At 44.5% G+C, this 11,362-nt stretch overlaps 1 protein-coding gene across 2 annotated transcripts in view; it reads right to left on the bottom strand.

Moving 5' to 3' along the window:
- Positions 1-11,362, bottom strand: part of LOC124717158 (ammonium transporter Rh type B) — a 220,662-nt gene that overhangs the window by 46,935 nt on the left and 162,365 nt on the right. The gene's annotated exons all lie outside the window — the stretch shown is intronic.

Raw genomic sequence — 11,362 nt, 5'->3', positions numbered from 1 at the left:
CACTATGTCCTCCATTCGGCTATCTGTACGAGACTCAAACGGCGGTATGTTTGTACGATCCTCCTGCGTGAAAGATTTCTCAAATGGTAAATTTAAAATTTCAGCTTTGGTTTTGCTGTATTCCGTTGCCAGGCCAGATTGATCAGTGAGTGATTGGATGGAAGCCTTCGACCCGTTTACCGATTTTATGTCTTGAGCAGCATGCCACAGCTGGAGTCTACTACCACATCACCCCAAACAGACTGACCATCTGTATATGACCCTGTGAGCGCGATGGTCTAAGTGGGAAATACGTTCCACTAGAATAACCATCTTAGATTACCTGTGGCCAAAACGCCCAAGTGACAGCTTCTGCTAGATTGAGCCGTATGCTACTGGCTCAGATCACCACCATCCTGTCTGGCAGCATCGCATTCTGCATCTGTGTTATACAGGGTGAAAAGTATTTAAACCGACAAACTCTGGGAGGTTGTAGGGGACATCAAAACAAATATTTTTCCCTAATGTCATTTTTTCCTATGAGGAGTATTTAAACCAGTCGAGGAAGATTTCTCTGGCGGCAAATCAATTAAACCAACAAACACTTTTCCATTTTTTTATGACCAAGAGACGATTAACACAACCCAGTTTCAATTACAGTAGATTTTCAAAAATGCCTCCATTGACACGTAAACAAAGGTTACACTGTCGGATCATGTTCTGTCTGACATGGGCAAAAACCCCAGGAGTATCCTGAATTGTTCCTGCTGCTGCTACTATCCGAGCAACCTGATACCCTTCTGATGCAACAGGAGTTGCGTAAACAAGGTTGCGCATCTCTCCCCATACAAAAAAGTCCAGAGGGGACATTTTTGGGGTCGAGCAGGCCATGGTACAGGACCACCTCTGCCAATCCAAGTTTCTGAGAACCGTCGGTCCAGGAATCGACGCACACGACGACTGAAATGTGCCGGCGCCCTGTCATGTTGGAACCACATGCGTTGTCTTGTAGGGAGCGGGACATCTTCCAGCAATTCTGGCAATGCTCTGGTGAGAAAATTGTAATAGTGCCTGCCATTTAATGGCCTAGGAAGCAGATACGGCCCAATTAAGCAGTCCCCAGCAACACCGACCCACACGTTAACGAAGAACCGCACTTGATGAGCGCTAGTAACTGTGACATGTGGGTTATCCTCACTCCAAACATTCTAACTGTGCATGTTGAAGACTCCATCACGCCCGAACGTTCCTTCATCAGTAAACAACACAGAGGATGGAAATGTAGGATGCATTTCGCACTGTTCCAGGTACCACTGCGAAAACTGTGCTCTGTGTAGATGATCAACTGGTTCCAGGTTGTGGGCACGCTGCAAGTGAAATGGACGTAACAATTGCTATCGAAGGACTGTTCTTACATTCGTCTGATTCGTCCCCATGTTACGTGCTATTCCACGAATGCTGTTGAAGGATCCCGCTCCACATGCCGCAAGACAGCTTCCTCAAATTGCAGCATTCTTACCGTGCGGCGGCGTCCCTGTCCAGGTAATCTGCTAAATGACCCGGTCTCACGCAGACGTTGGTACACAGCAGTAAAGGTCGTATGATGCTGGATACGGCGATTAGGATATTGTTGTTGATAAACCCGCTGTGCAGCTCGTCCGTTGTGGTGCGCTACGTAGTACGCACCAACCACATCAGTGTACTCACTCCAGGTGTATCGCTCCATTAGTAAACAGAGGCAATGCACTACTAGAGTGGTGGACAGCAGTTGCCTACAACTGAAGAGTGTGATACGCCCTCCAACAACTGAAGATCGTAATACGGCCTCTAACAACTGAAGAGGGTAATACGGCCTCCACCGGTTTAAATAATCCTCATAGGATAAAATGACAATAGGGAAAAATATTTGTTTTGATGTCCCCTACAACCTCCCAGAGTTTGTCGGTTTAATTACTTTTCACCCTGTATGTAGTACATTTCCCCAACATCTGCTAGTGGTCGCATTCTCAACTTCCACACAGGAAACACAGTGTGGGAAGCACATCCCACCATCATAAATATCTGAATTTTTCCATTGCCGGTATTACCAATGTCTTCAACAGTTTGTCACAGTTGGAGTCTACCACCATGGGTCCCCCGGTCTGGTGATTTGCACGTGCATCTACAGACAGAGCCCTTACATGGGGAAAGTGAACCACTAGCATAAACACCTAAGATTCTCTGTGGCAGAAACTCCCAGAGCGACAGCTGCTGTTAGCTTGAGCAGCTTATTGCAACCAGAGACTATCACCAAGCTATTAAATTCTTCATTTGTGTGACCGTAGTGTCCGTAGTTGCTTTATAATCCTCGAGGGAATTTCTGTTCTGTCGTTGCAACTAAAAAAAGTGCGTCATTTTTTCACCAGACGCGTTTCGATTTATTAAGATAAAATATAATCAGTGGTCTGTAATTAAGTTATGTACATTCTGATTTGGTTTTAGGTCGAAAAACAGTTCGTTAAGAATAGGTTGATTTGTACTTACGTTCACTTTTCAGCTGATTTCTCGCTTACATCGCGACATGCCGTCTGCTATCACGTCGCTGTTTTTCTGTCTTACACACATAATTTTAGTCTAATGTTTGGATGTCAGAACTGTCAGAACATGCATTTCTTATGTTTTTCACATCACGCTTTTATGCACACCACTGTTTTCTGTTCGTTGTTGTACTTCAAGTATGTCTTGTTGTTTGTGTTTCCACCACTTTGTCTTTGACCTGCTTTTTTTTTAAAAAAAATAGGATATTGTATGTGTGTAGTTCTATTTAATTATGGATCTGTGTATTTATGTACTGTGTAAGAGTAGAGAAGAAATAGCTATGGAGGGAATTTTAAGGGGGTGGGAAACCATTATGAGTGGACGTAAGTATATAGCAGTGTGATGGAGTGTGAGTTAGAGGAGAAGGTGAGAAGCGAGAAGTGAAATGAAACTGTGAGTGTGGGGGGGGGGGGGGGGGGAGAGGGGATGTTGTTTGAGAGGAGGAGGGGGGGGTGAAAGATGGAAAAGGCTCTTTTCTTTCTCATGTAATTTCATCAATTATTCTATATAGATTCTGGTTTCCCATATTTTATTTTGTGTTAATGCATTTTGTATCTAGAAATTTTCTCGTATCCCTCCATCGCTATTCTTTCTCTACTTTTAAAAAGTACATATATACAGAGGAACATAATTAAATAAAAGTACGCACATACAATAACCTATTTTTTTTTTTAAATGTTTTAGGCCAAACACAAAGCAGTGCAAACGTTATGGTGGCAAGATTACAAAACACAAACCACAACACATACTTGAAGTATAACAACAAACAGAATACAGTGGTGTGCATAAACGTGTGCTGTGAAAAATATAAGAAATGCATAGTGCTGCAGAACATCTAAAAGTTAGACCAAAATAATCAGTGTCTAACACAGAAAAACAACGACGTGAAAGCAGATGGGATGTCCCCGTAAGTACAAATCGACCTATTCTTAACGAATTGTTTTTCGATCTAAAACCAAATCAAAATGTAAATAACTTAATTACAGTCCATTGATGATGCTTTACCTCTATAAAGCGAAACGCGTCTGGTGAAAAAGTCACGCATTTTTGCTGTTGCGACGACAGAACTAGAATACCCTCAAGTAGCACCAAGCTGTTCGCTACTATCGCACTCGGTAAGTGTACTTTCAAAGAGAACGTGCCACGTAGAAAAAAAAAACAGCAGTCACAATAATATCCGTTTCTTCGTGCCCTTGACGCCTAGAGTAACTTCTTCTGTGAGCTAGAGCACTATGTCAGACACATTGGCCAAGCGCCATCTGCTAGCATCGTTACCGCACGTGCACCTGTAAACAGGAGCCCTACCTAGGTAACATGTGCCTCTCAAATACACTCTGCCGGCCAATGTGGCCGAGCGGTTCTAGGCGCTTCAGTCTGGAACCGCGCGACCGCTACGGTCGCAGGTTCGAATCCTGCCTCGGGCATGGCTGTGCGTGATGTCCTTAGGTTAGTTAGGTTTAAGTAGTTCTAAGTTCTAGGGGACTGAACACATCAAATGTTTAGTCCTATAGTGCTCATAGCCATTTGAACCAAATACACTCTAAGACAAAAAAAGACGCACCACGAAGGAATTATCAGAATGGGACGAAAATGTACAGATATGATGTACATGTACAGACAAAAAACTGATTACAATTTCAGAGAAGTAGGATGATTAATTCAAGAGAAAGACATTCACAAATTAAGCAATTCAATAATGCGTCGGTCCACCTCTGGCGCTTACGCAAGCAGTTATTCGCATTGGCATTTAGTTGATGTCCTCCTTAGCAATATGGTGCCAAATACTGCCCAACTGGGGCATTAGACTCTCAAAATTTTGCACTGGTTGGCGGGCCTTGCTCCAAATGCTCCATACGTTTTCAACTGGGAAGAGATCCGGGGAGACCAATTGTGTGATTGGATTGAAGAGTTCCTAGATAAAAGAACGCAGCATGTCATTCTCAATGGAGAGAAGTCTTCCGAAGTAAGAGTGATTTCAGGTGTGCCGCAGGGGAGTGTCGTGGGACCGTTGCTATTCACAATATACACAAATGACCTTGTGGATAACATCGGAAGATCACTGAGGCTTTTTGCGGATGATGCAGTGGTACATCGAGAGGTTGTAAAAATGGAAAATTGTACTGAAATGCAGGAGGATCTGCAGCGAATTGACGCATGGTGCAGGGAATGGCAATTGAATCTCAATGTAGACAAGTGTAATGTGCTGCGAATACACAGAAAGAAAGATCCCTTACCATTTAGCTACAATATAGCAGGTCAGCAACTGGAAGCAGTTAATTCCATAAATTATCTGGGAGTAGGCATTAGGAGTGATTTAAAATGGAATGATCATGTAAAGTTGATTGTCGGTAAAGCAGATGCCAGACTGAGATTCATTAGAAGAATCCTAAGGACATGCAATCCGAAAACAAAGGAAGTAGGTTACAGTACGCTTGTTGGCCCACTGCTTGAATACTGCTCAGCAATGTGGGATCCATACCAGATAGGATTGATAGAAGAGATAGAGAAGATCCAACGGAGAGCAGCGCGCTTCGTTACAGGATCATTTAGTAATCGCAAAAGCGATACGGAGATGATAGATAAACTCCAGTGGAAGACTTTGCAGGAGAGATGCTCAGTAGCTCGGTACGGGCTTTTGTTGAAGTTTCGAGAACATACCTTCACCGAGGGGTCAAGCAGTATATTGCTCCCTCCTACGTATATCTCGCGAAGAGACGATGAGGATAAAATAAGACAGATTACAGCCCACACAGAGGCATACCGACAGTCCTTCTTTCCACGAACAATACGAGCCTGGAGTAGAAGGGAGAACCGATAGAGGTACTCAAGGTGCCCTCCGCCACACACCGTCAGGTGGCTTGCGGAGTATGGATGTAGATGTAGATGTAGAACTTGCTCGCCAAGGTAAGCTTTGGCAAGCGTTATGACAAGCAATGGTGACGGAAATATTCTGACTGGATTCTCACTGACCAGCGTAGAACTGTCTTCAGTGATGATCACTGCTTCCAACTGAGCCACGACGACCAGCAAAGACTTTTCTGGTGGCGCCCCAGGCAGTGGTGGGATACCAAACTGAATGTCGTCCGCCATATAGTTCCACAACCAGGAGGGACTGCCTGGGGCTCCATTTCTGATCGTAGCAGGACCCACTTGGTTTTCACCCGCGGCGCTCTTACAGGACAGCAATACGTCGACGATATTCTACGTCCCGTTTTGTTATCCTTCATGGCAAGTCACCCTAGGCTTCCATTTCAGAAAAATAATGCCCGCCCGCTCAGGGCGAAAGTTTACACTGGTTGCCTTCAGGCTTACCAAACCATATCTAGACCACCAAGGTCGCAGGATCACTCTCCAATTGAGAACGTTTGGAACATTATGGGCACAGCCCTACAACCATCTCAAGACTCTCACAATCTAACGCTACAAATGGACAGAATTTGGCACGATATCCCTCTGGAGGATATCCACCAATTGTAGCAGTCAATGCCATGGCGAAGAACTGCCAGGGCCAGAGGTGGACCATTGGATTATTGATCTGCTCAATCTTCGAAGCTCTTTCTCTTGAATAAAACATCCAGTTTTACCGAAATTTCATATGTCTGTACATGTTCATCATACCTACCGATTTCCGTCCCATTAGCATAATACCTTCGTGGTGCGTTTTTTTGTCTTCATCATTAAACAAGATACATGAAACATCTGGCGTATCCTGCCTTAGCGCCCATGCACAGAAGTTGACACGATTCTCATGATCATTTCCATGCACCTCTTAATGGAGAGAGTTGTGGTAGGGACGGAAACTAAGTCGATAGAGATTGGGTAGGACACTTGCCTGACTCGTGTGCTTCTCCTTACGACTGCACTGGAGTTAAGGCGCGGATCAACTGCAGAAGCAGCAAGAACATTAATCCCCCCCAGTTTCTGTCGTCACTTGTTTCCTTCTGTTACGTTGTCTAAGTGTTACACTACCTCTTTCACGTAACTGGTTGAAGAGGTCGATAAACAACTGCCGAGATGGTTGACCTCTATAGGGATACCTTGTGGCAGACACTATACAAGAATGGACTGCATTTTTCCTACACTCTCCACACAACATGAGCATGTAGGCTGTTTCTGCAATGGTAAATCGCATCGTCCACTCACCACCTATTGCTTGAACTGTCACGCACCAACTGACTACCAAGTCGCAGTGCATTGAAGGAACATGCAAGCACACAGTAAGCAAACATAACAACATCGTGCCTAGCAATTACACAGGTTGAACAGCACAAAGAAGTGTCGTAAGGAAACTTTTCAAAATACGATATCTCGTAAACGACTCGCACTACAATCCTGTAACAAACATCACTGACACTGTAATTTTCCCTACTTTTAGTTTGTTAATGTAAATAGGCATGGTTTCATTTAAAAAGTGTAGGTTTGCACAAGAAATACATTTTCTAAGTATTATTACAATCTACACTGAAGAGCCAATTAAACTGGTACACCAGCCTAATATCGTGTAGGGCCCCCGCGAGCACGCAGAAATGCCGCAACACGACATGGCATGGACTGGACTAATGTCTGAAATATTACCGGAGAGAACTGACACCATGAATCCTGCACGGCTGTCCATAAATCCGATAGAGTACGAGGGAGCGGAGATCTATCCTGAACAGCACGTTGCAAGCTATCCCAGATACACTCAATAACTTTCTTGTCTGGGTTGTCCGGTAGCCAGTGCAAGTGTTCAAATTCAGAAGAGTGTCCCTGTAGCCACTCTGGAGCAATTCTGGACGTGCGGGGTGTCGCATTGTTCTGCTGGAACTGCCCAAGTTCGTCGGAATGCACATTGGACATAATTGATGCAGGTGATCAGATAGGATGCGTAAGTATGTGTCACCAGTCAGAGTCGAATCTAGACGTATCAGTGGTCCCATATCACTCCAACTGCACCCGCCCCATACCATTACGGAGCCTCCATCCACCAGCTTGAATATTCTCCTGTTGACATGCAGGGTCCATGGATTCACGAGGTTCTCTCCATACCCGTACAGATCCATCCACTCGAAACAATTTGAAACCAGACTCGTCCGACCAGTCAGCAACAATCCAATGTCGGTGTCGATTGGCCAGCATTAATGACTGCAGCAATTTGAGAAGGGATTGCACTTCTGCCACGTTGAACGATTCTCTTCAGTCGTCATTAGTTCTGTTCTTGCAGGATCTTTTTCGGGCCTCAGCGATCGGAAATTTGATGTTTTATCAGATTCCTGATAACCACGGTACACTCGTGAAATGGTCATACGGAAAAATCCCCACTTCATCGCTACCTCGAAGATGCTGTGGCCCATCACTCGTGCGCGGACTATAACACCACGTTGAAACTTACTTAAACCTTTATAAACTGCCATTGTAACAGCAGTAACCGATCTAACCACTACGTCAGACACTTGCCTTATATAGGCATTGCCAACCGCAGAGCCGTATTCTGGCAGTTTATATATCTCTGTATTTGAATACGCATGCCTGTACCAGTTTCTTTGGCGCATCAGTGTGTAACAAAGGGGTAATATTGTTAGTAAAAATCTTCAAAGAGGTGAGAAAGATATGTGGAAGAGAGAAACAAAGAAAAGGGTGAGAGAGGGGTGCGAGAAGGAGATCCAGTTTTATGCACAGCCCTGCTGGATTCATGGCGTCAGTTCCCTCCAGACATTAGTCGAGCCCACGTCACGTCGTGTTGCGGCACTTCTGCGTTCTCGCGGCGGCGTTACACGATATTAGGCAGGTGTACCAGTTTCTTTGGCTCTTCAGTGTGTATAACCTATGTCCGTCCGAAAGTTTATTGAAGGTTAGTGTAAAGATCTGAAGTAAATCGATCAAGTACTCTTCGAGGTTTTGGTAACAACGATAAACAACGACTTGTCTTTATATAGTAGTATAGATAAGAATATCCGAGGTGCGTTCAATAACTAAAGTAAACTAATGAACATAAACGATCTGGTTGATGGTATTGACAGCGGCCTTAGACTGTTTGGCGATGAAGCTGTAGTCTACAGGAAAGTAGTATCGCACGAAAGTTGTGAACAAATCAATGAGAATTTGCAGAAAATAAATGCGTGGTGTAATGACTGGCAGTTATCTCTCAATATTAGTAAGTGTAACCTTCTGCGTATAACAAGGCGAAAATCCCCATTAATGTACGAACAGAAAATAAATACCCAGTCTTTGGAAGCGGTAACGTCCGTCAAGTATCTGGGTGTGACTATTCGAAATGATCTCAAATGGAATGTTCATATTACACAAGTAACGAGTAAGGCGAACTCTAGGTTGCTGTTTATTGGTAGAATCCTGAAGCGATGCAGTCGTTCAACAGAGGAAACAGCTTACAATATGTTAGTTCGTCTAGTCTTGGAGTATTGTTCGTCTGTGTGGGAGCCTTACCAGTTGGGTCCGATTCAAGAGATTGAGAAGGTCCAAAGAAGAGCGGCAAGATTCGTGACTGGTACATTTAGCCATCGCGAGAGCGTTACAAATATCATAGAAAGTTTGAAGTGGGACACACTTGCAGATAGACGACGTGCTAAACGGAAGGGGCTCCTCACTAAATTCCAAAATCTGATCTTCGTCAAGGGTGTAGAGCATACAATATTGCCACCAACTTTCAAATTGCGCAGTGATTACCATTCAAAGATAAGGGAAATTAGAGCTCGTACTGAGGCGTTTAGACAGTCGTTTTTCCCTCGCTCGATCCGAGAGTGGAACAGAGGGGGGAAAATATGACTTTGGCGCGAATTGTGCCCTCCACCACACACAGCTTGGTGGTTACCGGAGTATATATGTAGATGTAGTAGTAGTAATGTAACATATTCTTTTATCTCATACCAGGTTGGTTTTATTCGGGACTCCAGTACACCATATTATTCGTCACTCTTTTGCCTACAGAACCCTATTTCTCAACATAATCTCCTTTCAGTGAGACAGACTTTCGCCACCTTACTTGGAGGGCTGTTTGCCTGCATGGTACGGCTCTACTGCCTGAAGTCAGATCCAACGTCTTGCTGTATCAATCAACTACCATTATCCACGTACTGCTTCCATCGGAGTGTATCCTCCATTAGTCCTAACAGGTGGGACTCGAAAGGTGCGGGAACCAGGCTGTAAAGTGGGACAGTCCACTGAAGTTTTGTGGGCTCCTCTGGGGGGCGCAGAGTTCCGTGAGGCCATGCGTTGCCATGAATACGGACAAGTTCGTTTGCATTTTTGTGGCAACGAACACACTGAAGTCATTTCTTCAATTTCCTGATGGGTAGCACAGCTGTGTGCGGCCAATGGGCACGAGGGAGATCCGACAGGTTTGCACAACCTTGTTGCGACAATGATAGACACCTCGCCCGCCGACTCGCCGTGCTTTTTTTCACTATCAGATCTGCGTAGACATTATGAAACTCAATGACAGCTCTCCGTGGGGAAAGCACCTCCGTTACCGACGCGTTTCCAGGCTCCGTATTTCGGCACCACTTATCGAAACTTCATGAAAATGTAAACGCTGAAACGGGAATATTCCACGACATACCACAACATACACTCCATTTTTTTCGACCGAACCTGGCCGCGAAAAAAAAAGAAAAAAATAAACAGAAAAGACGTGTTGAGTTTCTTATTCAGCGATCCTCGTACTTTCAATTTTCAGTAATAGTAGCGTTCCTAGATCCGATCATTGCCAACTAAATAAACTTCAAATTGCACTCCCTGCTCTTGTACTTTTATGTACTGAGTATGTGCCTACACATCGCTGCAAAATTTTTTGTTAATTTGTTCATTTTATTCGTACATTTGTTTGGTAACTATACGTGTTTATTTATTCCTCATTTTTAGACCGGATGATGGCTGGAAAGTCTAAATCTGTGATAAATTTTAATGAAATATTTTTTGGGCAAGACACTGACTTTTATAACAATGAGTGACTGAACGCTGTAGAAAGGGGCGAAATACAGAACAGAGTTAGGAGAGCGTACGGAGGGTCAGTAGTAAGCACAAGAGAGGAGAAAGACTACCTGAATTCTGCAGTAAATTTAAGCTACACTGCTGGCCATTAAAATTGCTACACCACGAATATGACGTGCTACAGACGCGAAATTTAACCGCCAGGAAGAAGATGCTGTGATATGCAAATGATTAGCTTTTCAGACCATTCACACAAGGTTGGCACCGGTGGCGACACTTACAACGTGCTGACACGAGGAAAGTTTCCAACCGATTTCTCATAGACAAACAGCAGTTGACCGGCGTTGCCTGGTGAAACGTTGTTGTGATGCCTCGTGTAAGGAGGGAAAATGCGAACCACCACGTTTCCGACTTTGATAAAGGTCGGATTGTGGGCTATCGCGATTGCGGTTTAACGTATCGCGATATTGCTGCTCGCGTTGGTCGAGATCCAATGACTGCTAGCAGAATATGGAATCGGTCGGTTCACGAGGGTAATACGGAACGCTATGCTGGATCCCAACGGCCTCGTATTACTAACAGTCGAGATGACAGGCATCTTATCCGTATGGCTGTAACGAATCGTGCAGCCACATCTCGATCCCTGAGTCAACAGACGGGGACGTTTGCAAGACAACAACCATCTGCACGATCAGTTCGACGACGTTTGCAGCAGGATGGACTATGGGCTCGGAGGCCATGGCTACGGTTACCATTGACGCTGCATCACAGACAGGAGCGCCTGCGATGGTGTACTCAACGACGAATCTGGGTACAAAATGGAAAAACGTCATTTTTTCGGATGAATCTATGTTCTGTTTACAGCATCATAATGGTCGCA

The sequence above is a fragment of the Schistocerca piceifrons genome, chromosome 9, assembly GCF_021461385.2.
Source record: "Schistocerca piceifrons isolate TAMUIC-IGC-003096 chromosome 9, iqSchPice1.1, whole genome shotgun sequence".
Lineage (NCBI taxonomy): Eukaryota > Metazoa > Arthropoda > Insecta > Orthoptera > Acrididae > Schistocerca > Schistocerca piceifrons.
The sequence above is the reverse complement of the archived record's forward strand: the minus strand, read 5'-3'. Positions and strand labels throughout refer to the sequence as shown.